Genomic DNA, 27,591 nt, shown 5'->3' with positions numbered 1-27,591 from the left:
CCTGCTGTGAGACATTAAGGGGCAAATGCAGTGTGAACCGTGAACGAGGTCTTTAAACTTGTGTGTGGAGAGATCAGTATCCAAAACCAAAAGAAGATCTCTTTTATTAGCAAGACAGGAACCAGTCTGGACAAGGTAGGGAAGACACACACACTCTCTCTCTCTCTCTCTCTCTCTCTCTCATCCACTGTATCACATTTCAGGTGGAAGAACATCAACACAGATTGCTTACTGCCTTTGTCAGGGGACAACCCTGTTCAACACACTGCTACTCTGCTCAATCAAAGGCTCTGACAGGAAGGAAAACACACACACAAACACACAGACACACACACACACACACACACACGCACGTACACACACACACACACACACACACACACGCACACGCACACGCACACGTACCTGAACTGCTTCACATCTGTGCACACATTCTCCAGGTGTGCTTGGGCACACCATTAAAAACAGGGAGAAGCAGATAAACAAATGAAAGGATAAATTAATATTGTAAATAGGCAGCCTGCACATCTTAAAGAATTCCAATCAAATTTGAATCCAACTTTAGCTCAATTCTTATATGGAGATTGATCAAGCAAAATGTACAAGAATTTTCCTATGACAAGCAGCATTTGCTGCAAAGTGCAACCATTGGATTGTTGCAGCCTTGATTTTTCTGCATACCCCCAAACATCAGTGACCACCAGGGTCAGTTTTCAGAGCCATGCCAAAACAGAGCTGCTGTTTGATGGAGATGTGGGGAATCTGCTTTCAACAGAACCAGACGTTGGCTGAGCAACCCTACCCCCAGACTTTTGGTGAACCCAACAGTCTGCTCAAACAGGAAACTTTCTCCTATTCCGGAAAAACAGTAAGATCAGAAACACACGCGCATCAGATGGGGGATCACATGTTAAAACTTGGCTTGACGAGGTCATTCTATTCTCTTTGATGCTTTTTGCTCCTCTTGAAGCCTCTGCCCCCACCTGTCTGTTCTAAAGTAAAGATTTCTACAGAAGGTAAAATCTGCCCCCCAGCTGTCAATCCCATGAAATGATGGTCCTCCTAAAGAACACGGAGGTTGAGATGAGGTGAGATGGAGGAACAGGAGTAGCTTTGAAGTTTCTATGAATTGGAGGATTGTTGTTTAGTCACATGCTTATGAAATATTACTGAGACAAAATCACAAGAATGCAAAAGCCTTACTGGCTATGTGGGAGAAGAAAGACAGAACAACTCCCAGCCCCTCTTGATCCTTGTCCACGGCAGATTTCACAACAGTGAAAGGAGCATCCAGGGCCTGACCCTAGGGTCCCTGTGTACACAGTGGGCCCTGTGAGATCGAGAGGGATGGGAGCTCCCACCCCTGGCCCCCTACCTGACAGCACAAGATTGACGAGGAGAGCTTGTTCAAAATGCTCACAGGAGAAAAGTAAATATGTCCAAAGACCTTTGCTTACCTCGAGACATGCCCCTCCCCTGTCAACCCCACAAGCAGTGATCTGAGAGTCAGAGTGCTGTGTCACTGTTACCGAGAAATCAACTGAGACCATTGGATGATGACTACCTCCATAAATCTTAAAGGCATCCAGACCAACAGCTGAGATTAAAACTGTAAATTCAACAGTTATCCAAATGTTGTTGGATGTACAGTATGTTCACACCTACTGAAAAGGACTTAAAATACCCGCTAGAGGGTGGTTACCGGACCCAAGCCCTTCTGAACCTGTTGGAAGCTGATGAAAACATATGCCTGTGGAGGGTTACTTATTTTCTTATGGTAGTAATTTTACTGCCACTCGCCACATGTGTGCATTAAGGAAAGGGTAATCTTTGAGAAAAACTAATAAAATCTTGCAACTTCATCCCAAAATACAATCCATATAAGGTCTGCCATTGCTTGACTTTATTTATTGGCTTCCTCTGATAGGAATGGACATGTTTTAATTGTGCCTCCCTAAAGGACTGGCCCAGACATTACCTCACTGTTACTGTGAAAGCTGATTAGCTAGGCTTTATGTAAATGAGAAACGCTGACAAATATGAAGATAACTTAAGACATCGCCAGGCTGCATTTTTCAGATTCAAGTATCGTTAAAGATAATTGCCAGAAAGGAGGAAAAAAACAAGTCCAATAGCCCTCAATTTGAAAGAAGATGTCAGGAAACTAAATGGGTGACATAACTGGGTCTCCTGGCAGTGGATCAAGACTTGAGCAGCAACACAAGCAGAGGACACAACTGTTAGTGTACCAGTGTTTGTGTGGGAGCGGTCAGGGCAGACCTAGAACTCTACAACTTTAGACAATATTAACTTGTTAGTTAAAAGAATACACATAAAAATATAAAATAGAATATACAGCTCATAATCAGAGTTCAAATGCACAGCAGTGACTTTTTCTCCAATGTCTACCCTAAAACATTACAGACATACCACATACTACACAGCATCACCACCGTGGAGACTGCTGATCTTACATGACCTTCTGTTCATTTGCATACTATTAACATATGACCCCCTCTAGATATTTGAACAGTACATATATGGAAATAGTTTGAGGCACAGGGTTCAACTTCTTCAAACTGACAGGTTCAGTTGGAGTTGAAACATTTTATGGAAAACTGTTATAATAAGTGAGTCACAACCCATCATGTTACAAATTCACCTGATGTAGTCAGACAGAACAGGAGCCATGCTCTTTAGAAAGAAATCACTTTTTATTTTTAGAGGCAATAAATGTGAGTTAGAGGGAAGCCACAGCACAGGACAGGAGAACGGGAAGTGTCATGACAGCATGGTCCAATCTGTGGTACCCTAACAAGATTCCAGTTTCTATGGATTGGTTTTCTCCCTGCTTCAGTTGTGAAATAAATTCAAAACACTGGGGTCAGCAAAGGACACATGCAGCATATGGCCAAAAAGTAGTCCCGCAGTTTATTTTTTGTTAGTCATCGCCTAATCTGCAAAGACATGCTGCATGTATGTGCATTTAGATTTTCCGCCACATGTTAAGAATAAATGCTCATAATCAATCCTAGAACAAGTACTAGAGATGTATCGATTACATTATCTTTAGCTGATTCCTATTTCCAATTTTTACCTGGTCTGACCTGCTCATTCAGATTTTTGGCCGATGCCTTTCTTTAAAGCACTGTAAAAACACTGTACCTAAATCAACTCCTCTCTCAACTCAGTGCTTCCTGTCTCTCTTCAGCTGTCCTGTCTAAAAAAGGCAAAAAGGTCCAGAAAACAACTCTACTGATTCACCCTCTTTAGTTGATATCTCCCCAACCCTCGAATCTTTTTCTTCTCTGCTGACGGAAACCTCACAGCAACACTGCCGTCATGTTAGCTTGTTGCGTGTGTGGCCGTCTGTAGTGTTTGTGTTGCTGAGCTTTCAAAGTAATCAGTAAAATCTTAAAATCGATTCGAATAAACATATATTAGGGGGTGTTCAAAGGGAGGAAATTAGACATCAGATCTTCATCTAGATGAAAACAATCCACTCTGGGAGTCATCCAGAAAATCTAGAAAGGACTGCAAATAAAAAATAATTATAGTGCCCTGGTTTAAAAGCAGTAAGTTCCTGATGACTCGGTTACCACGATGTGGATACATATTGTCATAAAAAGGGGGTGTTTATCCGGAAACTACGGCTACAGAAAATCTGTCAACAAGATTTAGATGTAGATTGGTTGACTACCTGAAGCCAAATCTTAAGCAAATGTTAAGCCTACACCTAAGACACACACAAGCCATTGCATCAAAATTGCATCAATTCCACATTTTCAAATAAAGTATCTCATTCTGATTTCTCAACACAACTGTGCCATGGTGCACTTCCTCCTGAAAGGTATGGTTCACATCAACAGTTATGCTTGAACAGTTTACACGCATCACAGAAGTGGTGCTAACGAGTGTTAAAATAACTGACTTAAAAAAACGGTTCAGTGAAACACTTCAGGCATCACTAGGCAGACCAAACTACCAACTATAACTTCCTCCTTGTCTGCCAATTACACAAGCTGGGTATGTTTATTTCCCAACAACAGTGGAGCTTGTAAAAGAAAGAAGAGAGGGGGAGGAGAAAAGGAAAAGGATATATGAGACACTTGCTTCTGGGAGTCATAGCTTCCACAGACAGATAGATACAGGACATGGACGGGCAAGCGGGTGGTTTTTATTTTTCCAGACCAAGTGTCGGGACAACACTTGTGTTCAGGGCTCACTCGTGACCTTTGGAAATGACAGTCCTTTATATGGCCATCCCAGCGGAGGAGTGGCGCTAACAGATATGTGTGTAATACACACCAGCCACAGTCATAACACAGGACTGCAGAACCGGGGGTAAACGGAGGGCGGGATTGGAGAAGGGCATGCAGGAAGATAGCCTGTCAGAGAGGAGAGGCAGGGTAGAGGGAAGCAGGGAGGTGGAGGGGCTGCACGGGCTAAAGGGGGGATGGAAGGGGCACATTCATTCATCCTCATTCATCTTCTCCCCCCTTCAGTTGTTGTTGTTATTTGCCGCTTTGAAGCTGGATGGGGGGTGCGCGGTGGGACAGAGAGTGGCTCAGTACAGTGAGGGAGAGGGGTGTGTGGGGGCGCACTGCATGCCATTCTCGTTAAGAGGTGAGAGAGACATGCTAGACACACAAGGCTGCTCGCTGGACTTCCCATGCTTAGTCGTTACTGCGACGACCACAGATGGTTTCAGGCCTGGGACACTGGCACACCTCGGCAACACAACCACCTTTTCTTCTGCTTTGTGGAATGAAACATAGTCAGACCAAGACTTTGGGTTGCTCAAGTCCTCCTGATGCTTTGATCACACTTCCTAAACCCCTTACCACCACCAGGACCACCACATTCCCCTCAGTGAGGAAGCAGGCTAGATGATACCAGATGCTTTATGCTTGTCACTACTGGAAAGATGGACCAGCATATTAAACATTCAATTTCTAGATACAAAAAAAGAGTGTTTTCTGTGATGAGCACTGTGACATGCTTTCAACTGTAGCTGTAGAGGATGACATACAAGATTTACTGCACTTCAAAAATGATTGCTAACTAAGGACACTAAACAGGTGCCATTCATTACCCCTGCTTCAGAAATAGATCCCTCTACCAACACAGACACCTACATACACACACATGCGCACACACACAAAGAAACCTATGCACTGAAAGAGTGCACTACAACATTTGGAGTATTCGCATCACTCCCATTCCACGCCTCAATGCACATCCAGTTGCATGGCATGTTTTTGATGTAGTTAATAATGAAAGTGTTTACTGTTAATTTCAACATCAACAAAAACAATATCATAGAGAGACCTGCTGAACTGAAATGACAGACATACAGCCCTAACAAGATGACCCTGTCTGCACCAGCTCAACATCTAGTCTGGTGAAGTAGACCGTGTCTTACTTAAGTCGGCAAAACACCACACAACCCATTATGCCCATGTGTCGGTGTGTGTTCGGGGAGGCCCTGATTTAAAGCTGATTTGCTTGTCACTGTTATGCAGGCACAGTATTCCCTTATAAACAACCACACTCTCCCTCTCTCCTATCAACCCAGCTAGAAATTCATTCATCCCACTTCTCTGTGTCTGGCCCTCATTTAAGAGCACGAACACTATAGCCCTGATGCTAAGGTGTCTGGACAAGGAGACAAGCTGGAACACACACACACACACACACACACACACACACACACACACACACACACACACACACACACACACACACACACACACACACACACACACACACACACACACACACACACACACACACACACACACACACACACACACACACACACACACACACACACACACACACACACACACACACACACACACACACACACACACACACACACACACACACACACACACACACACACACACACACACACAGAAAAAGGCACAGAAATGAAGCTAGAGCTCCCCCCAGCTTCTGCTGGAACACAATGCATCAATTGCATGGCCTCAGTTACTGTACCTGAAATATTGATTTCTGGTTTTAAAAAAAGCAATTTGTGTTGTTAACATTAGCATTTTTTTATGTATTTTATAAAAAAAAAAGGGTAGGAAATCGCAACAGTATTTTATTACAATACGGGTAAGGATGCATACTGGAACATTCCCAGAAAAATAGATTTCCTCAATAAGTATAAAGTTCCAAAATGCAGCAACAAAATGAGTATCGCCCGCAACTTAAGAACTGCGATACAAGGTGGAGGTTTATGTGACAGAATGAGGTAAGGGGATCAATCGACAATGTGGAGAGTAAAGTCCACTTTTTAAGAAACAACCATGGCATGTCTAGACTATGGGGCAAGATTTCTGTACAACAGCCTGGAGCAATCCCCCCTGCTTTTTCAGTAAGCAGCTCCAGTGTTGGCCTTCTATTATCTTGCCTTACATGGTAGCTTGTGACCCTGCATGTTTGAAGAGGAGGTCAGATCAAAGGCGGAAAAGTCGCCTTGGAAATTTGGGCTGAGAACGGATCTGTCAGGAAGCCTTTCCCACTGGGCTCACTTGTACTAGGGCCCAAGGATCGAGTTACCACCCAAAAAACGGTGACATGAAAGAGGAGGCGACGCTAATCCACGTACATGGACTCAACTAGCACTGCACCACCAACACCACTAATAATGTTACCCCTTGAAACTCTCACCGCTCAGTATCTTTGGGTCACCCAGAAACTACACCAACCTCTCATGCACCCCCTTCCCCCTGCAAGATTGCATTTTTATGCACCACCTCACCCTCCTCCCCAGCCCCTTCACCCCAAAAACACTCAAGCTTCATCACAGAGGATTAACAGGAAACCCTGACACAAGCCATTGTTAGGGAGGCAGAGGGGGCTTGGGTGGTTTTGCCACCCTGAGTAGGTCTTTTTTTTTTTTTTTACTGGGGTTTGTGGTGCCTTTAAAGGTGGAGACTGCAGAACTTCATGGCCTCAACCTCCTTTCTCCCATTCTAATGTACACATGCAACAACATCCCCAACTTCTCCTGCCGGTTGAAAAGAGGAGGTTTGGTGGTGTGTTAAGAGTTTTTCTGTAGCAGTGAGCGTGGTGTAAGAGAAGAAAGATGGAGCACGGGAGGGTGTATTTGTAGGAGCCAGTGGGATAAAGAGGGTGCTAAGAATGAGGATTGTGTATATGTGTCTGTGTATTTGTGCAGCCGGGGGGTTGGGGATGAGTGTCAGTGCTGTAAATCTTGATGTCACTGACAGGAAGACTGTTGCGGACCATTACCATAAATCTGACAAACACTAATTTGATGGGAGGCTGTATCTGTCTGGTCAGGGACCAGTCTAGACGCTCCTATTGAGGGGTCCTACAGCGTAGCTGTTTGTTTCAGCACCATCTGGATGTGGCAGTAAGGGCCCGCTGCTATGGTTCACATACGCATTACATACTGACTCATACAGAAAGATGGAATTCATTTCTGTGATGAAATAGACGTAATTTCCTGCAGCACTGTGGGCAAAACCTAGAACAACAGGTTACCCATAATACCTTTCGGTAAATGGTATGGAAATTAATGATATTATACCATTTGCATTTTCTTACCTTGCAAGTGTTTCTATTTATTTAATTCTAGAATATAAAGGACAACCAATTTTATGAAACTACAAAAAATATTTTTTCCGATTAAAAATTTTTCTCTTTAATCCTGTAACGTGTAACAATTTAAATGTATAAGAATGTGTACTGTAATGTTTCTAATGCAGTTATTACAGACAGTGTAAAGGTAAATTCTCATACCATTGCAACTCTAATGCATGTGCGTCTGTGACTGAATCTGTTTTTCCCTTCGTATCAACGCGGCAGATGTGCACAAAAATTATATATTGTGTAGAAATTAGAACTGATGAAATATATCTTCAACAAAAGACATTTTGGAAACCCTGTGTTAAAACCTGAACAGGAGTCTAAATGGGGAAAAAAAGGTTAATGTTACCATAGCCACAAATAAACATTATTATAGCGAGTTGAACCAGAGACTTGCAAATTTTGTGCAAGTGCTCTCCTATGTCAGGTTAAAGCAAACTGATCCTCTGACTCACTAGTGTATAGATTGACTTAATAATTAATACTGTTTTTTTTTTTCCAGGGACAAACAATTGCTATTTTAAAGAGACAAAAAAGCATTTAGTCAGAGAAGCAATTATATTCCTCAACAGAAGCACATCACCAAAAACTGCCTGTGATAACTTTTTTTTTTGGCTTTTTTGTGGAGTCTGTGTTTTTTGTGGAGTCAGTGTTTATCTCCATTCCTCACATTTATAATCTCCAAGTAAACGTCCAAAGACAGTTTACACATACACTTCATATTTAGTTGACCAAAAGTAGATTTTCTCTTGAGTTATAGCCCTTTTATTGGAAAGAACATGTTCCCCCTTTCAACAAGCTAGACCAGAGTTCACCTGAGGAAATCCTGGTACGGATCCAAGTGCTTCGGCAAGTTCAGCCAGCACTACACGAGCTCCACTTTTGTCCCATTCAAGGGGCCCGGAGTGGGCCACAGCACAGACTGAGGATGAATAGTGTTTCCCTATAGCTTGCAACTTGTGCTTTGTTGGTGAGGGGACATTTGTACGTTTGTAAGACACAAAGTTCATAAGCTCTGTGTCCCAAAACACCATTTGAATTATAATTCCAACAGCCTAAAAAAAGTATAAGAAAAAAAGAGGCATGGATAGGAATAATAAATGAAGCTGTGTTTGAAAAGTATTTTCTCAGTCACTCTGAGGAAGCTCAGCTGTGTAACTGGTTGAAGACCAAATGGTATTGATGGGTAAGATGTTGGTAGAAAAATAATCCAAACTACTAGACAGAGGGGACTGAGGGGCCACTGTTTTTTCCCCCCCGACACATTTATCTGTCTGGAGACTACCTTGGAGCTCCTGTGTTTTTCATGACATTTACTGGAAAAGTACATTAGGCAGAGAATGAGAGGGGCAGAATTAAGGGGCCCACCCACAGGACTGTTTTCATGTCACCCTCTTTTTGTAAAGAAAGCAAGGGGCTGAGGTGGTGGCAAGGCAGCTGCATTCACAGACAGAAGACACCTTTGCTCCATGGGACATCCGGAGGCTAGATAAGGGGCCACCGAATTGAAGGGGTACCACTGGGCGCCATTATGGTATATAAATCTTGTAACTGGGAAGGGTGATTAGCTAGGCTACATTAGCATACGGCGGCGGCAAAAACTTTGGTTTCCTGGGCACAGTGTAGGGCAAAAAGATGTTTTTTCGCACCCATGTAGAGGATCAAAGCTTGAGGGGCCCCCTTTTGAAGGCCCTGAAACCAGTGTGCAAGAACCAAGGGGGGTGGGGGGGGCGCCCCATCTCATAGACATAAAAAGGGTGGGTGGATGGGTGGGGGCACTTGTCCCACTTACATCAGTTATGGAACATTTTCATACAGCATATCTATCGACGACTAACTAGATTTTTGATCAAAACAAATCTAAGAGCCCCCATTCTACCCGAAACAAGTGTGGGAAAGTTTCACGCTTAAGGACGTTGTCATTACATGTGAAAGACCCCTCCCCATCAACTATTTCTAGGCCCCTCTGAGACAAAAAAAAACCTGATGGGGACCAACCGAACAATAAATCTGCTTTTATACGTAGGGTGGTAGCAGAGAATTAGGTTGATGAGTAGAAGGGGGGAAGCAGAAAAGCCTTTTCATCGTAAATAGATTCTCACAGGATATGGAAAATGTTTGACTATTTTAGTGAACTATTCTTCACGTCACATCATACAAATAAGGCCTTGCCACGACCCTCATTCACAATATCCCCGTCCCTGATGACCTTGTCCAACACGTCAGAGTGTGCAGATTAAGCAAGACAGGAGAAAAGCTTCTTTTGGGGATACATAAAAAAAACTATAGCAATGACCAGAGATTCATTCTGTTTGATAAATTGTGAACGGGGATGCTAGATCAGCCTCTCGAGGCTTTAAGGCTCAACAAAATGGAAAAGCCATTAATAGAAGTTAATAACAAACAGTGACGTCAAAAGGAGAATGGACGGAGACTTTCATCAAGAATCATGCCCCTTGAGTAGTATGAGTACAGTTGGATGTTAAGGGAGCACCCAGTGTGTCAGCGGTGTAAGACGAAATTAGTCATAACACATCAAAGACCACTGGCTTCAAGAGAAGTGACAATTACAGTGTTGAATGTTTGACAACTTCTTTCAACAGATGGCTTTTGTTTCCTCTCAGCTCGAAATGTGCCAGAGTCTAACAATCTCACCTTAAGTTACCGTGTCAAAACGACAAAACGTGTGCTACTTATTTTATTACTGTGCACATCCTTCCCATAACATTTCACAGGTTTTAGAATGGTACAGCTATAGGCTACAGTTAAAACAAATTCTACATTTGTGCATCTGCTATGTTTCCATGTCAGGAAGACCTTTTCAGTTCCATGTATCCAGATGGACTTTCTGTGTCCAGCTAAGATCGATTCCAGCTCACACCTGGCATGAAAATAAATCTCAAGTAATTCAAACCCCATTTCCTTGAACCTTTTGAATACTTAACATAAAATCATCATTGTCATCTTTACTTTGAAGAAAACAAACACTTGGTAGTTACAAATCTAGTCAGGGATACACAATACCACTTGATTAATTCAAAAGGTATGTGTCCAAACATGCTTTGCTGATTATAGAGAAAGCAGTAGAAACCTGGGGTCTCATTTATAAGTGCGTTGAATCCATACTAAAATTGTACTTGCGCCCAAAACCTGGAACAGATTTTTTTATAAAACCACAGGTATGCACACCTGCACGCAATGTACCCTTTATAAATCATGATCCAACTGGAACGGTGGCATGTAGATCATCCCCATAAGCTGCCCTCTACACGAACACATTCAACATTAAATGGTCAATGCACCTGAAGAATGAAAATGCATTAAAAAAGCCAGCAGATCAGAGGTTTCAACAAGTGGCAACCTCCAGTGTTGAAGAATTAAGCCAAAGCGGAAGGCCTCCTCTTGAGGCTAGCTGGAAGTCACATACACACCCAATTCTGAACTGACAGGCAGGTGACAAGTAACGGTTTGTCAAGGGGTTTAAACCCAACTGAGCTCCAGCTCTTAGCCTGTCTATAGGTTGGCTGAAAGTTAAGTTGAGAGCATTTCCAGCATGGTGAACCACTATCGATAGGCTTCCTAAGCCCCCTGCAGTAACAGGTGGGTGATTTCACTCAAACATATTTACAGAGTTTCAAGCCCTGAATCACAGCAACAACCAGATATAATAAAATGTCCTTTCTGACCCAGAAAAGGAGGACATGGTCAGAAGCACATACTGTGTGTTTGCTACAGTAGTAGGGTCAAAAACAAAATCAGAGAATGACACTACATTGCTGCTGCAGTCCTCCTGCAGTGCCAAGACATCCTCCATTTATCATTATGCACAAGTGTATCTGCAGTGTTTAGAGTATATATTCACAGCACCCACACTGATATCTTCATACATCCCAATGTCAGAGCACTCACATCAGTCAGTAGTCTCCCCCTCACTCTGGGAAACTCTGTCTGCACCAATTATGAGGATATTGGCATAGTGATCATGTGGGAGATGCCCTGACTTAATTTCCACACTTTATTCATTTACACAATAAATAGGTGCAGGTGATGAAGATGTGCTGAGTTAAGAGAAGGCAAAATGTGTTAAACAGCCATCTTTGTCTCTGTGCGCTCTGTTCCTTAATCACACTTGATGATTAATGCACAATATTGAAATGTATAAAAACTGGTGGTGCTATGGTTTCTGTGTTAGTCTATAATGGATCTCTACATCAGTGATAACGGTCCTCTGCCGTCTGGGATAATGAGGGTGAGACCATGCCTGTGTGCTCGACTTTTTTTTCTTCTTTACGTTTATATTTTTCATATTGAAAGCTACTTACTTTAAACTACTTACTTCATGCACACGCATTTATTTATTATTATTTGTAGCAACACGTGCATGGCTTTATGTGAAGCATGCTTGGGAACGGTAGGGTTTGCCTAGTGCGAGTGCGCCCTTAGAAGCCCGGGAGGCCTGGTCCTGGTGGCAGAGGCCGGGCTTTCGAGTAGACTGAGCTCCACCAAGCTTCAGCGAGGAGATCGAGCACTAACACCACCCGACTTCCCCGATTCCCAGCCACCACCATCAGACTGTGTCGTACCCACAACCACCGCCATCCTCATTCATGCACAGCACACTCCTACCTCCAACTCAGCGGCAAGGAAGTGTGGACATGAGGAACGCGAGGAATACAAAGGAAATATCCTTCCTGAATCTCCCACTACCCAATTTTTCTTAAAATGAGTATGGTCGTTTACCTACTCTTTTGTAAAGCGTCTTCAGATAAAACTTTTTAATAATTGGCGCTATATATTAATGATTGATTGATTGATTGATTTTAGGGCACATGTATACTAAACATAAGTTGGGGGGTCTGGGGTATTCTCAACCAGGGATGTTTTGGACAATAGGCTTTGTTTGACGATATTTGATGCACTCTTGGAACTCAATTTCTGAATATATCACACAAAAGCTTGCTGCGTGATCACACAATAATGGCACACTAATCAAACAAGATCATCTACAATTATGATAAAGAAAAAAAAAAGGCATAATCTCATTATTCAGCACTCGGGAGAAGAGTAAGTGAGTTGTTGAGCGAGCAAGTAAGCAAATGCGAGAGAGAGAGGGAGGTTGGTAACTCGAAGGGAGCAAGCAGAGAAGTTATCTGCGAAGTTGACAACCAGGCAGCTGGTTTACTTAAATCATAAATTAGGGGCTGCAATCAAAAAGTTTGGAGCTTGCGCAAGCATCCCTATCAAACGTTGTACCCGAGATGCCACTTATAGCACATGTGCCTTTAGCTAGACTTGTGTCTGAAACACTGTAGTGACCATTTTTTACTTCGTTTTACTCTGTTCTTTACAGTAAAACTTGTACTTGTACAAACACTTTATAAAAGTTGCTACTTAAATTATATTCAAAGGCTCTTTTGTATTATTTTATTATCAATAAAATAATATCCAACAATTAATCATTCCTGGAATACATATGTATTATATTATTCCCCTTTTTGTCCAAAAAATTTGAATGTGCAACACTCTTTTAGAACACAGTACTGATTTGAAATGATGCTATTTGATACTGTTATGCAAACACATTTGCTTGAGCATTACGAAGAAAACAGTAATTGTGTCAATTCGGCAAAACCAAAATTAGAACACCAAAGCCAAACATCTGGTGGTATTTCAGGTCTGGGAAATCAGAGGTCGTTCTATGAGTCTTTGGGGCGTTTCGGCGCGTTTGTCGGAAGTTAACCAGACACATTGTTTTAACCTTTGCCGGAGGAGCCTCTCATTCCCAGGGGCAAGCTGTGTAAAAGGGTCACTGACTTCAATAGGCCTTCATTAAGCACAGTTAGTGTCAACAGTTAATTATGCAAATAAGGAGACCCCTCATGTGGTTTGTGGGTCCCTGGCCTCCTCCTTTCATTGCAGACTCACACACACAAAAAGTACCACCCTGCAGACACACACATAGTTCATATAGCACATACATTTGGTTACACAAACTGTATGCTTTTCATACTTTACTTTTCCTCCTCTCTCATTTCTTGTCAGGAGTCAGAAATGGAGTGTTATGGTGCCATTACAGGGGCCAATGAGGCCCCTGAGATCTTGAGTGGCTTTTCTTGCCATCAAAGAAACTCCGGAAGGTTCTTGCTGGGTTCAGGAAAAAGCCCACCAAGTTCTCCACATCAAGACTGAGGAGTGGGGCATCAGTGCCCCGTCAGAAACAAAAAACAAAAAAATCCTGCATCAAAACAGTCAATTAGGCAAAAATGCATGACAGCCAAATTTGAACATTGTTTCTGTGATGGTAATGACAGGCCTTTCGCTCCTCTGCCTCTTCCACACATCTGATGTCTGCGGCCCCCTGATTTCAAAGGCTGGGAAGCCATCAGTAATTAATAATCATACACTTTGGGCCCCTCAGTTGTGACTGGCGGGATTCTTTGTAGGGCCAGCCTCAAAAACCTCAATTCCACTTTCACCTACCTCTTCTAACCCCATCAGAGAGTTAGTATACACCTCCCAAGCAAATGCCTCGATCGCTTCCTGCTGTTTGGTTCAAGTACATTGTTTATCTACCATTTGAGGGGGGTCCTCCCTATTGTAGGGAGACTGTTATTGGCACCGATTTTAACCAGCTCCCCCTCAACCCACCATCTAAACCCGTTCACCTCCTGCTAATTGTGAAGAGATGGGGTATTTGGGGGTTTGAGGGGTAGATAGATGTGGCCTGGTTGTGAGTACAAAGCAATCAAACAGCACCCCAAAAACAGTTTGCATTTGGAATCATTTTCTTGTGTGTTATTTTATTTTCCTAAGTCTTTTTACAGTACAAAGCAAACTTCTCAAAAACAACAGTCTCAAAGGGTTTATGTAATAGCAAATCAGATCCAAATTTTGGCCTCCACTGGTTCAAACTCACCCAAGTAAAGCTGTGGGAGTTCATTCTTTCACAGTGGAATACAGGTGCCCAATGTTCTTTTAAATCAGATGGGAATATATTGCTACAACCTCTTCACCCTACAGAAGTCTATTTCTGATTCATCATATGGAGATTCTCTGATGTGAAATTGAGAGATGATTCTAGCATTTTCATTTTAGAATGCTAAACAGGTTTTATATGGTGAGTATAGATATTCAAGCAGCAGAATTGGGACTGAGCTATTCCCGGGACATAAAAAAGGTCAGTGCGGTTCAGCTGTGCCTAACTGCTCTGTATGTCCGGATGCAGTCTGAACATTGTAGGACGCTGACAGGGTTTTGGCGGCGTACCACAGCACACTGGATTTAAATAAAAAAGCATGTATGTTAACATGCTGACTTTATCTTAAAGGGTGAGTATTACCATACTCATAGCAGTTTGTTTGCAATCTTCCACTGTTAGGACATGCATCTGTAACCAAATACTAAATATGATGACTTTTGTGTCCACAATATAAATGGTGAAGTATTAAAAGGGGTCATAGCAGCACACTGCCTGTAAACACTAATGTAGGACTGAAAGTCAGTACTTACACTTCATAGTCAGAGTTTCTTTTCAAATCCACTGTGCTAGAGTGCAGAGCAAACAACACGAAACATGTGTCACTGTGCTAATAATTTCTGACTGCAGTGTACATGTGTGTGAAAGATGGTGAAGATAGAAAGGGCTATGGGCTGAACCAGAGAAACATGTGTGAGCAGGCTACCACTACACAAACCATACGACTTAATCCCACACAGGGAGCGTTTGACTAAAGCCAATGGACTCCACATGTCTTTTCTACTTCAAAGGGACAAAAACATATCACATCATGCAAGCCCATCCTCCTTCTCAACATCATGGACAGGCATAAACATCAATAGATCATATTAATATAGCACCACTTGTTTGTTTAACTACCCACTAGAGTTGAACGGTCTTCATTTTCAAAAAGAAAAATACTGATTTAATACAAAGGTATAATGTGGGATATCTAGGCTTGTAAAATAGTTAGAGTATATTTGTGTCTGTTCTGCATTATCCTGACACCTACTGGAAGGCAAAACAATGTCCATGTCTCACTGTTAGAAATGACTAAAGCTGTATCATGACACAGCACTGCAGAAGATCAACCTTTTTGATCTCTGACGTCACTGAAATGATTTGGGATTCCAGAAAGATACAGTAGTCTAAGTAATAAATAAAAAAAATATGGATGGTCTACCGTAGTTGACTCTGCTAGATAAATTGTCAACTGGAACTATTGACAATTATAAAATATTTAGCCTAACAATACTTTTGGAATTGCCCCTGGTAGATGACAAAATAAATAATCACATAAAAGATGGAGCAGATAAGCACCATGTACGACTATGCAACAGCTCAGCCTGCTTTGAGCCAGAAAAAAAAAAAAGACCACTCCACTCAAAAAAAAAAAAAAAAATCATTCTTTACCGGAAGATGAGATGGACACCAGACAAGTACGAAAAAAGCACACATACACATACAGAGAGCCAAGGCTGATGGATAGATGTGCCTATGGCAGTATTGCGCAAAGGGGCTTTCATAAACGACTGAGCACAGAGGGAAACGTTTACTTAGTCAGAGACAGGAAAGAACAGACTGAGGCCAACTGTGCCATGATCCATCACAGGCCTACCTATGACATTACACAGTGCAACCTGATTCTGAAGTTGTCTTGGAGTCTTGCCTCCCAAGAGAGAGGGAGCATCTAGCCTACCAGTTGTGGTTGTATGTGAATGATAGGTGACTAGGGGAAAAAATCTGCTTGTCAGTTTCTCAAGAACTCTAAAACACCCTCTAATTTTAAAGCTAGCACCTGATATTTTACATCTAAGAAAAGATGTGGCATGTGTGAACAATGTGTCCTACTTTTTGCCAGATTCTAATATTGCATTTGTGTTGAGCCTTATAGAGATGCAGTGATATTAATATTGTCCCAATGACAACAACTCAATTTTGGAGGAATGGAGGTAACAAAAGTTTGGGCGTTTATGAAGGTATTCAATGTTTGAAGGCTTCTTCAAAGCCATGGTTTCAAACAACTGCAAAAAAAAAAAAAAAAGAAAAGAAATCAACCCATAAACCAACTAAACAAGTTCAACACTGTATTCGATTGGTTCTTTGTATCAGCAGATACCAAGGGCCCAGGTTTCTCTCGCAGTATTGGGACTGAAAGAGTTGGATAGTTGAATCAATTGACGATTTTATGGGGAAAATCTGGTTAATATCCGGGGTTTAAAAAAAAAAAAAAGTACTTTGCGTTGTTAAATCCTCATGTAAAGTTAATTGACAGAAACTGATGTGAAAAATGTGTCAGGAACAGGAAAAGAAAAGACTCACTAAAAATCCACAGGTTACTGGTTTTATTAGAATCCAAACAAATACTTTTCTTGTGCAATCATCGATGAGACAAAGGGGTTTGAAACTTTTCATATTCTTTCACTTTTGTTTTAAGAGTGAAAATGATTTTATGTACACCATAAACAAGTTTGAATAAAGAGAGCAATCGTTCACCAGACCAAACACTTCAAATTGTGAACTTCTTTGATGTGGATTCTGCCTGCTATTACACATTGTCTCAAATACTACAAGATCTTCCAATTCCGGTTTGCCCTTAACTGGCCAGAGGTTATTTGTATATCTCTTTGAATGTTGAATGAGAATATACTATCAAAAGACTAAGGGAATTTAATGTTTAGAGTTTAGCTACATCAGTTGATCCCTTGAATACACTAGAATATAATTTACTCTGCAAGGTAGAAGTTTAACTGAAACAATGAAACATCCTAAAGTTCATAACAACAAAGCATAAATCTTGACTGTGAGTGTGTAAGGTTTTTTCTCCAATCGTTTGCCTCCAGCAGAGTCTTTTCATTGGAGGGGATTTAGTGTGAAAAACATTAGTAAGTTGTAGTCAGTGTTGCAGCCGGGCTTTTGAGCTGATCCATGACTACATGGCTCCACCCAGAGGATGCAGAAGTGAATTTATATTGCTTCCAGAGAAATTTAATTATATATATATATATATATATATATAATATATATATATATATATATATATATATATAGAAGTTGTAAACTATCTGGTGTTTATGCTTTCTAGTTTTCATAAATGTAAATAAAAAACAGTAATGCCTTTTATGAATAAAAACGTGGAAGCTTTTAGATTTAAAAGCAATGGTTTCAGATTACCAACTTCCAGACAAAATCAGCATTTGAAAATTGCCTCTGAGCTCACAAGTATGTTAAGTTGTCAAAACATTCATCTCAGAAGAAATTATGAAAGAAGGTGAAAGGTCATTTGTTTGTTTAAATATCACACACCTGTTTTGCTTTTTTGTCGTTAGAAACTGACACCTTGCCCATGTATGTCATTTTTATGAATTCAAAACGCAGGTACCTTTTAATGAGTCATACTGAGATTTTATGTATTAATTCATGTATATTTGATGTTATAGTTATCTGATTTATTGGGACGGGGGGTGAAATATGGGGCTGGCAGAATGGCAATGTCAAATGTACTGCTGTGTGTCTAACATTGCTGGCTATTGTACACAAATAGAAATATGCTTAAAAGTATTTTTTTTCTCTGACAAATTTCATGAGAATTTTTTTTTTTTTTTACTAATAAATGTAAATATTTTAAACAAAAGATATATTGATATATATTGAATGGTTAATAAGATCCTTTGTCTCAGCTCTAGAGGTGAAATTTAAAACAAAAAAAGGACAGCATACTGTGAAAGTGTCTTTCATGAGGTTCAGTTTGTGTTGTAACTCGTTCAGTCTTGTCTGAAGCTGTGTCTGTTGAGATGTTAAACTATTCTTCAAGAAGGAAGAATCTTAATCTCTTTGACAGATGAAGGGGATTTGGACACCAAATGTTTACTCCTTGCCACACGACATCCCTTAGGAGTTCTGTGAACAATAAATCCAGACATTTTGAAAGACATGGGAGACAGACTTTGTATAATAAAAAAAACCTCCTAAATGTGTCTGTGAGTGGAAAATGTAGGTCTGGAAGAAAGGACTAGCACAAGATAGCATGCGTTTTTACAGAGAAATTTAGAATTTTGTCATTATTTTCTAGCATCAGAGCTACATCTACTATTTTGTCATCTGACAATGCAAAGTCTACAGACTTTTCATTTACTAGCATTAATGAGACTGAAAAACAGGAACCAACACATGTTCAAACAATTCTGCTTGAAAAATGATGAACCCAAATAAACCATCAAAATAATAATAACCAACTAATTTCTTTGTATTGGCCTATTGATGAATACAGTAGCCCCTCTGCCACTTTCCTATATAATAATAATTGATCCTGAAATTCGTTTTTTTACACTCTGTTTAATGAACATGCACGCACTAATGGAGAGGACTCAGAGTGAGGGGGCTGCCCACAGAGGTAGCTTTTGGGGTTCTGTGCCTTGCTCAGAGGCACCTCGGCAGTGCCCAGGAAGTGGACTGGCGCCTCTCCAGCCACCAGACCTATTTCTGGACTTGGTCCGTGCCGGGACTTGAACTGGTGACCCTCTGATTCCCAACCCAAGTCCCTACAGACTGAGCTATTGCTGCCCCTATATGTGCTGCTTTCTGATCTGCATTTGATCATTTGAAAACTCACACACAATGGTGAGGACTGTGAGATGTATTGCCATTAAAAAAATCACACTTAATAGGCATTACACATGACTTATCCATCTAGCTTCTTTTTTAACACCGGACTAGTTTCTTTAAGGTTAAGTCTTTTCCACATGGTGCTGCCAACGTTTGCCTACTGCCTGTAATCCCAACATTAAAGAAACACTTTTAAGTTCTTATGCAGAGTTTAAAAGAACAGGCCGTTGGTCCTGGAGTGAAATGGAACACTATGTTTCAGTCTACAGAGGCCTGGAATATACATGACCTCCGTAGAGAGATGACCTCAATAAATTCATCAACATCCTCCTGACTTGAATTTATCAACCACGACAGTGTCTGTTCAAGAGCAACAGAGGGCGCCATTGCCCTTTCCTTAATTCGGCAACTCAAACAAACCACATACACAGACACAATCCTTGATCTTTGATGGAACCAGTTCAGTTTGCAGTACAGATCCATGTGTGATTTAAGAACTGATAATACAGTATAAAATACAGCCTAACTGAAAATGTTTTCTGTAATGAGAATATATCATAAAGCATGTCAAATGAGCTCAGTCATATTATATAGTTTCACCAGTAATGGTGTTAGCTATACAGGGGCAATAGACCAACCAAAATGCCTCCATGTTGTCATCATTTGACTTGCAGATTACTGAATGATCCCACTCTCTCTTTTATTACAAAACGTGGCTAAATGTGAACTAAGCAATCAAAAGTGAACACCTACTGTTGTTTCATCCCAGAGGATCAACACTATGTGACACTGATCAATTTTGCATTCTAGTAGTGCTTTTATTTTTCTGTTCATAAACAGTTGTGTCTGTTGTTCTTAAAGGAGCATTACCTTGCAAAGACAGAAATGTGTATTAAACTGGTTTGAATGTGAGACATAATGTGGTTTCATAGTTACACTAACATATTTGAAAACTGGTATTGGTATTAAAGATACTGCTGTCACTTGTAAGCTTGGAATGAGTTGATGTATTTCAATACTATGAACTGATATGAGTAGTGACAATGTTAAAACTATTTTTTCTTGGTACCGTGCTTTGAGGTATGATGATCCAGCCTCATCATCCTGACCATAAATATCCATGGAAAATGGGCCTGTATGAAGTCCCTACAGACCACTGTGTGAAGACTTCAAGTTGTCAGTGGTGAGTTTCTTTAACACTGAATATACATCCAGAAGGAAGCTCATAGTTCATCAATGCATAAATGCATAAATGTGGGGGTATGCATCTGGGAATGTCATGCAGAGATCAACAGCACAGTTGCCTATGTTACTTCTTGTCACACTTCCTCCACATGAAGCCAAAAAGATCAACATTCATTGAAAAAAAGTGAAGAGGTGAAGACGTTTTTGTAGGATTGGGTTAGGATTAGGGTCTCATCATTCCTATCCAAGAAGATTACATTCGAAGGCGGGCACAGACTTCTCCGGGCTCAACATTTATGTGGTCACTAAGCATTATCTAATAGTTCATCTCACAGCCAAGACGGTTGTCAAATAGGCAATCATAATCAACAATTGTGTCCATAGTTTCCATAATTGCCTTTCTACAAAAAGCTCTGTTTAAAAAAGCTTCTAAGACCTGATTTTGTTCTCAAGGTAAATCAGTGACATATTTCATTGCTTGCTCTTAAAGAAATGCCCATTAAGCTGCTGTGAAATAGAGCTGTCAGAAATAGAAATTGGAGCACATTCAGCCATAGCTCCATTGTCATAATTAGAAGTCCCTCAGAGATTGCATCAACAAGTGTCAAGCATCAGGTAGAATACTGGGAATGTAAGTGAAGTCTCTATCAGAAAAACACCTGTGAGGAAACGAAGTACACAGTCACATATGATGATAACAAAACACTTCATGTGGATCCAACTTAGCACAAATCTAAATGTCATACATTATCTATGCACCTGCACTTGATATCCAATAAAATGCTAACAGTTACAGCTGTGTGCACATTTGGCCAGTACTCGTCCTGCCATATTCATCACAAACAAATCTTGAAAATGATTCTAGAACAGCAGCAAGTTTGGCACACATTTCCCAACTAAAAGATGTTGAAAAAATGTCAACCAAACACCAACTTCAGTACAGTTCATACTAAACTGAAAAGCTGCTGCTATATTGAAAATGACAAAACAAAAATATGGATGAAGATAGATTCATTGGGGAAAAGTATGAGAATGACTTCAGTTTTTTATGACTGATGTTTTTTTTTTGTATGACTGTTGAATATTAACAGCATTTACTGCAAATATGTTCCTGGCAGGGATAAACAGTATGTTTTTTTTAAAGCAAATTGTTAAAAAATAATGGTGTTTAGTGTTTACAGGATTAAGAAAAAAAAAAGATTTAGAAGTATGATTTTGTAGCACAAAAAAAACTGCCACCGTGTAAAGCTCACTCCTTACCGACCGAACATATCAGTACTAAAAAGAAAAGAAATCAAAGCAGTCCCTAATAAATGATTAAGAATGATGCAGCATTTAAACCTTCCCTTATGTGAAAGACATCGTCTAGAAACATTTGAATTTACTTGGTTTTGGACTAACAAAACGGGAGGCCCTCTGACTTGGAGGATTACTAAAGGAGATTGCAGCGCCCTCATGTATTACAATGTCTTTTGGATAAGCATATTAAAATATGTGCGTCAGGCCATGAAGATGGGACTGTGTCTTGTTGTGGGAACAAAGACTATTGTGTAACAGAAAGACGCTTTAAGGCTACAGAGAGAGGTTTCACATTCTAGAGCATTGTAGGGAGAACTCTGACTATATAGGCTATCAGAACACGCTTGTGCTGTAAACACATTTAACTGAAACTAAATCTTAATTGTGATTAAGCATACAAGTTTGGTGGGATAATCATATAAAGTCTCCCTGCATTAACAAATGTGTTTAGCCATTTCCCTTGTCTCATTTGAATCGAACAACGTCATTTGCAGGTTCTCGTCTATCCATGTCCAGAAGAACAATCTAGTGTGACCTGGGCTTTTGGAACTTTAATCCCACTGTGTACAGAACGCTGAATGTGTTGTGTGTAAAAGGTTGTACGTTTTTCTGTGCCAACGTTAAATCCAAATTTAACGCGTGTACAAAATGAACAGTATGATTCTGTGACATCAAACCATAACTATAGACCACAGTGTGACGTGATTTGTAAATCTTAAAATTCTCACTTCATCTTATTGCTTAGTTGATGAAATAAAAGCATAATCAGAAATTCTAAAAGGGAAAATTACACTTAGTAGTAGTAGACGTATTGGACAGAGTTTTGGCAACATTAGATTGTGGCAGGGATGGAGCACAAACAAATACATTTCAACTGGAACTTTTCTGCCATACTTTGCTCTCCTAACCAAATGAAACAAACTGCCAGTTGTATTGTGTGTCATTGTCAACAACATTCCCAAACGGACCCAAACATAACACTATTCACTTTTCACATCTAACCAACTGCTTTTTAGTTTTCTTGACTGTAGCAATTAAGTACCACCTAAACACATTCTTCAAATTAAAAGTGTCCTGTGTGTTTGGGCTCTCTTGTCTTTTTGTCACTGTTTGACCTGATTGCACACCCCCCACTGTACCTGTAATTAACTGCTCTGGTTTCTCCCACTCCCACCAATTTTACCTTTATGTTGCTATTTATTCTTAACCCTCAGTTAAGTCACTAAGGACAAAAATGTCCATGCCAAGAAACTGCTCTAAAAATAGAACAGATTGATATTTTTTTCTACTTTTTTCTGCATACATCTCTTAAACAACTTCAGCCCTGCTCAAAACTACCAAACATTCAATCATTTTTAGGAATTTAACCCTTTAAATGCCAGTTTGATTACTTGATGTCACTGTTGTTATTTAAGAAAAAAACACAAAAATGAGCTATTTTCCATATAAAAAATATTTGGTGGCTGGGGGATTTTTTTTTTTAAATCAGTCTTGGATATGTCAAAGATTATCCAAAACATTGACTTTGATGCATTGTTAGTTTTTGTGTAGCATCAGATTTAAAACGTAGTTCCCTGTTTGGACATTGGAGGGCAAAAATGTCCAATTTATAAAAACTGCAATAAAAACAGAACAGATTAATATTTTATTCTACTTTTTTTTGCATAAATCTCTTAAACAACTCCAGCCCTGCTCAAAAATATCCAATATTGAGTAATTATCAGGAATTGAACCCTTTAAAGGCCAGTTTGATTACATGATAACTGCTTGTTTCTTTTCTTTTTTGTACATTTGCCAGACCCTGAGCCTGAACTGGTATCTACTATCTCACTGCTTGTAAAGAATCCAGTGCATATTCAAAATGCTGATTCTGAAACATGATTAGCATTACTAATTTGAAATACATCACTGAAAACATTCATTCAAGGCCACTACATGTAAGACAACTTGAAAGAAATGACTACTGCATAAAACCTGGAACTAAAAATTATTTGGTCCTTTAAAAAAAATCAGCTTAAAGTTACATGATATACATGGTAAACAAAGGCAAAGTGGCAGTGCCCAGATCTTTCAGCCAATACATTTTGAACAGGAAGTTATTCTTTGTTGTTTCCCAAACGACCAGAGCCAAATTCCTTCCCAACATGTCCTTGACGCAACAAAACAAATGGGTAAAAACGGGCAGTCAGGTTTTATGAAACAGTACCCGATAGTGAGTGGGTGGCTCTTGCTGATCTCAGTCATCATCACACCAGGTCTTGTAGTTATTTTGAGATGTGGGATATTCATGGACCAGGATGGGGGAATGGCTGCTCCCATCCTGCCTTTCAAGAGCACGGAAGGAGGTTGGAAATTTATGCTGCTCAAACACTGTGGGAAGAAGGCTTTATTTACTGTGCAGAAACCTTCTGACATAATAGGCAATAAAAAAAATTCTTCTAGATGTATTAATCCCTCAGGCCTAACATTTTTAAAACCAATCATTCACTAATTCATGTAGCTTTCTGGTTCAGTTACACAAGATTGAAAGATATAAAAATAGGCATAAAAACTCCATGTTAAACAAAATTCAAGAAAATGCTTGCATCAAATTCTGTACTTGGTTGACAGCATATTGTAAATTATATTATTAACACTATTCCAACAAGGAAACAGCTTTAAAGATCTAGGTTCATGCTAGGTTATGATCAGTTAGATAAAGTCTTAACATGAAGAGTGGATTACACCTAGTGCCTGAGCTATCTCAAGAGAGCTAAAAATGTCCCTCAAAATAGGAGAACCTTTTTTGTCAGGCAATAATATTAAAAGGTGTTTTGTTGTCAAGTCAAAAGGTGTCATGGCCACTAGTAGATTGGTATGGCAAATTAGCATTTTTGCTAAAAACACTAAGAGCAGTGCATCTGGGACTTGTGCATGGTTAAATGTTACAGTACCAATGTTACTGTATGTCCATGTCAAATAAAAAAATAAAATCAAGACCAGCATTGCAAGTTGCTTCAGCTGTGCATAAGTTCAAACGTAGCCTAGTCTGAACGCAAGTTCTAATTTACAACGTTTACGCTCTACTTGCATTTAAGGTGTTGCACCAGCTGAGATCGCTTCAACAGAGGCGTAAGTTATAACCTAAATCTGACCCCTAGCTCTGAGTAGGTGTAAAGTCCTCTGTAAAATATGGTCATCAGGGTGTATCATTTTCAGGATGTACCTTTTACCTGCTGTTAAGCGAGTGTGTTCTCAGTGATCGATTACATCCATCAGCAATGTTTGAAGGCATTTTTTTGCCTTTTTTTTTTTTTTTAATTCATCACAAAACACAAAATAATATAACAGCCTAAACACATCAAATTATATTGATTTATTGTAAGAAAGGCAAGAAATAGAATACAAGTATCTCCATGTCGACTTTAGCAGGGACGGACATACACAACTTTACAGACAGTGGTGTGCATCTTAATGTAAGAGCAGCAGACAGCTATATTTTTGCTGTCATGTACAAACTGACATTAAAGGTCCCATATTATGCTTTTTCTGGTTTTATATGCCCTTTAGCGTGTTTTCCAAGTGTCCTGTGCATGTTTAGGCACATCTATTTGCAAAAATTCAAAGTCTGCGGAAACGCGGCTTCTCCTACCTCCTCCTGTTAGCTGTAGCATTAGCTTCATGTAACACTCGGTTCTAGCCCCCCTCGATAAAAATGTGTCAGTCCGACGTCATTGTCAGTGTGAGATCACTGATCTAAGCCCATTGGCTCGTTGTGGCAAGCCCTGCAACTCATGTTGAAATTTCAGAGAAGCGTGCTGAGCAACTGACCAATAACGACAGAGCGGATCGGCAGACCAATCAGAGCGGACTTGGCCCACGTGGAGTCTAACAGTGGGGGCTCAGCAGAGCGTAGCTGACGGACTCAGAGCGGAGAGGGAGCGGTACATGAAAACAGACACTTTTTTCGAACTTTAGCTATTGTGAACGTACAAAAGTAGGTACATGGATTAAATATACGAACCCCAAAAAGGGCATAATATGGGCTCTTTAATCTCATTTTCATTCAACTTTAATTATGTGATTAGAAATTGAACAACATTTTTTGCACACATTTTCACAATAATGGGTAAAATATACCATTTCACACTTTTTTAAATCTTTTAGTTTTTTTGGAAGGTATCTTGCAACCTTCGTCTTGGTGGCTTGCGACCCCACAGGGGGTCCTGACCCCTAATTTTGGAACCACTAAAATGCACAAAACAGAGAGTAAAGTTACCCCTTGTTTGAAACATGTTGTATGCATATTGAATTAATAGGGAAATGCAGCTTAATTTCCCTGTGTAAACAAAGAGCATCATAGTAAATAATTTACATTTTCTCAGTTTGTTGCTCACCAAGTGGTCTTTTGAACTGCACTGTAAACCCTAACAGTATTACTAACTCAAAGCCATTAAGGGTACAGAACTTAAAAGCAGCTAATTAGTTAACAAAACAATAAACTATTGAGTTCTCTGAATGAGTGATGTGTTTTAATTTAATATGGATGAATGTGTTTGAGTTAATATCCATGTCTAAATCATATAATTTGAGTTAAACAGAGGGACGCAGCGTATGACGTCATCGACGTCGCTACGTTCACTCACGCTTTTGAAAAACTCACAACGGCCATGCTAGAAGCGCCACAAGTTTGAAATAAAGTTAGGGTAACATCAACATGACGATGTGCCAGTGACTGAAGCCACTACCATTCAACTGACTGGCATTAGATAGATAGATAGATAAATAGATGATAGATAGATACTTTATTGATCCCGAGGGAAATTCAAAGCATCCAGTAGCAGGTTACGCCTAGACTTGCATGACATGAAACATTTGTTACAAGTTAAACCGCAAAACCGACGCACCCCCTCCCATACATATTAACCCGAAAAAAGATTTAAAGAATACCCCGAGATGAAACAAACTTAAAATGTGCAATTAAAAACAGATTTATACAAGAAATGTACATAACCCGTGCAGGGATAAAAATATATTTGTAATTTAAAGCAAGAAGCTATAAACAGTTGAGGGAAAAAATCTGTAATTAGACCTGAATATAAAAAAATAAAAAAGTGTTGACCTTCTGAAGTTGTGTTGTTTATACAGCAATGTTTTAAAAAGCAGATAGTGCAGAGTAATCAAAAACAGACATTAAATAACAGGCAGTGCAAACATTAAATTAAAGGTGATATTTAAGTAATTGAGGTGATCATTGAAGTAGAGGCTGACTCTTGGGACAGCTGTGCAGATGGGAAGTGGAAAAAGGAAGATTTAGTCCAAGTGTGTGCTTTCCCCCTGCCATAACCGTGAGGTGTTGTACAGACGTATGGCCAGGGGGACAAAAGAGTTCTGTCTGTGGAGCAGGATTGTGACAGCAGTCTGCCACTGACCACACTCCTCTGCCTGCTGAAGGTGCTGTGCAGAGGGTGGTGGGTGTTGTCCATGATGGAGAGCATTCTGTTCAGGGTCCTTCTCTCTGCCACCGTCACTAGAGAGTCCAGCTCTGCGCCCACCACAGAGCCAGCCTTTCTCACCAGTCTGTCCAGCCGTGCTGCGTCCCTCTTCTTGCTGCTTCCTCCCCAGCACACCACAGCATAGAAGAGGACACTGGCCACCACGGCCTGGTAAAACATCTGCAGCAGCTTTTTACAGATGTTGAAGGACCCCAGCCTTCTCAGGAAGTACAGACGGCTCTGTCCCTTCCTGCAGATAGTGTCCATGTTTGATGACCAGTGCAGCCTGTCGTACAACTGCAGCCCCAGGTACCCGTAGGTCCTGACCACCTCCACGTCGACCCCCCCTATGGAAACAGGTTGGGGATGTGGCTTATTCCTTCGGAAGTCCACCACCATCTC

General features: G+C 40.4%; 1 protein-coding gene across 2 annotated transcripts in view; it reads right to left on the bottom strand.

Annotated features, from left to right (window-relative positions):
• The window catches only part of LOC109991571 (ADP-ribosylation factor-like protein 15), a 99,126-nt gene that overhangs the window by 58,363 nt on the left and 13,172 nt on the right, over positions 1 to 27,591 (bottom strand). The gene's annotated exons all lie outside the window — the stretch shown is intronic.

Source organism: Labrus bergylta, chromosome 2 (assembly GCF_963930695.1).
Source record: "Labrus bergylta chromosome 2, fLabBer1.1, whole genome shotgun sequence".
Taxonomy (NCBI): Eukaryota; Metazoa; Chordata; class Actinopteri; order Labriformes; family Labridae; genus Labrus; species Labrus bergylta.
This window is presented reverse-complemented; position numbering and strand designations above follow the sequence as displayed.